The sequence below is a fragment of the Limulus polyphemus genome, unplaced genomic scaffold (genome assembly GCF_000517525.1).
Source record: "Limulus polyphemus unplaced genomic scaffold, Limulus_polyphemus-2.1.2 Scaffold1157, whole genome shotgun sequence".
NCBI classification, from domain to species: Eukaryota; Metazoa; Arthropoda; class Merostomata; order Xiphosura; family Limulidae; genus Limulus; species Limulus polyphemus.
This window is the reverse complement of record NW_013666767.1, coordinates 137,658-139,205: the sequence shown is the minus strand read 5'-3', so window position 1 is coordinate 139,205 and position 1,548 is coordinate 137,658. Positions and strand designations below refer to the sequence as shown.

The 1,548-nt window shown below is 27.6% G+C and overlaps 1 protein-coding gene across 1 annotated transcript in view; it reads left to right on the top strand.

Moving 5' to 3' along the window:
• The first annotated feature begins 513 nt into the window (after positions 1–513).
• The window catches only part of LOC111086510 (synaptic vesicle membrane protein VAT-1 homolog), a 5,613-nt gene continuing 4,578 nt past the window's right edge, over positions 514–1,548 (top strand). Inside the window, exon 1 of the mRNA XM_022389654.1 lies at positions 514–600. The gene's annotated coding sequence lies outside the window, so the exon portion shown is untranslated. The remainder of the gene's footprint in view (positions 601–1,548) is intronic.

The following is a 1,548-nucleotide window of genomic DNA, read 5'->3' as shown; positions in this document are numbered from 1 at the left end:
CCCTCTATTCTTGTATATAAGGGCGCCAGATGAAGGGAAATTATTAATCGTAATTAGAATAGCAGACAGAGAGATTGAAGATATAGACGGAAGTACGTGAATCGTTCTTTGAGAATTATAGTGTGTGTTTAAGTGACTGTGGAAATTAAGTGTATTGGAAAGTTGTATTGAGAAAGAATAAACTAGTTTTATTTAATAAAGGACTTGTATCGCTGAATTTTCTCGGGAAGAATTTCTACCAGAAATTATCAAACGAGCAGAGACATAACATAATGGTTTAACATTTCAGTGCAAAGACATTGAAAGAAATAAGCCGTTAAAACCATTATAACTTCTTATAAACAAACGATCTCATTAATTGTTATTGAAAAATACCACTATGTCAATATTATATCTCTGTTTTAACGTTTTTTAGTATAAATAAATAATTTATATTATCTTTCTTCATTTAAAAGTCTATATTTATGAATATGAAACGGCTTCTTATCGTCAGTGTGTGTCACGTGACACATTTGATGTTTATATCGCTGTCGGCTTTTATACTTTGGGAGGATAACTTGGTATTTTGTGAGGAGGAAGGAGGTTTTTACGTATTTCAAAGTAAGTATGTAGCGTAATAGAGTATTTTGTATTTCCTGGTAAATGGTAAGCTCAAAGGTCAATGTGGACATAAAAATTTTGTTGATTTGGCATGCAAGAATCTCAAAAAATAAAAAAAAATTCCTATCGCTAAGTGACAGTTGCTGACTTTTGTGATAGCTGTTTCTTATTAAAAATAAAATAACATATACTCAATACTTGACAGTAGTATCTGTATTACTATTATGCATAATTAGATTATTATACATGACATTAATATCTTAGGTTTAAGCGTACTTTGTCTGATGACAAATGTAATTAACAGTTTACTCATCATTAACCACTCCTGTATTTTTTGTGAATAATTAGAATTAATTGCAAAATAAACTTAAATTTAAGTTAAAAATTAAATTGTACATACAATATTTTCTAAATTCTAGTAGTAGTAATACTAATAATACTTATCAATAGAAATAGTATCAAACTTGTAAGTTGTATCGTTAAAATGCTCTATTTCAAAATACTAAAGTCGTATGTTTAAAATGATAACTTTAAAATATACCTATATTATTAAGAAATTTTGCCCAAGTGTGCAGGAAATTTATTAGAATTAAACTGGTGTTCTGACATAAAACATTTTAATACCACATCACTGACTGTCATTAGTTATAGTGTAGTAGTACTTATTTCTACTAGAATTAATAGTAATACAACAAATATTATACTTTTCAATCTGTCCCAGTAAAAATGCATCAAAATTTACTCTAGCTAATGCAAAAATTGATGCAAGTATTCTTTTTCTCAGTGATATAAATATGAAGAAAAAAATTCAGTGAACATGCCTTTATATACCTTGATTGTCAAAAATGTAAAATCTGCAGTAAACTGACTTTCAAAATAACTTTTATTTGGCCTACTAATCACCTCTGAAAAAAACAACTCTAAAAAAAAAAAAGAAATAGAATAACC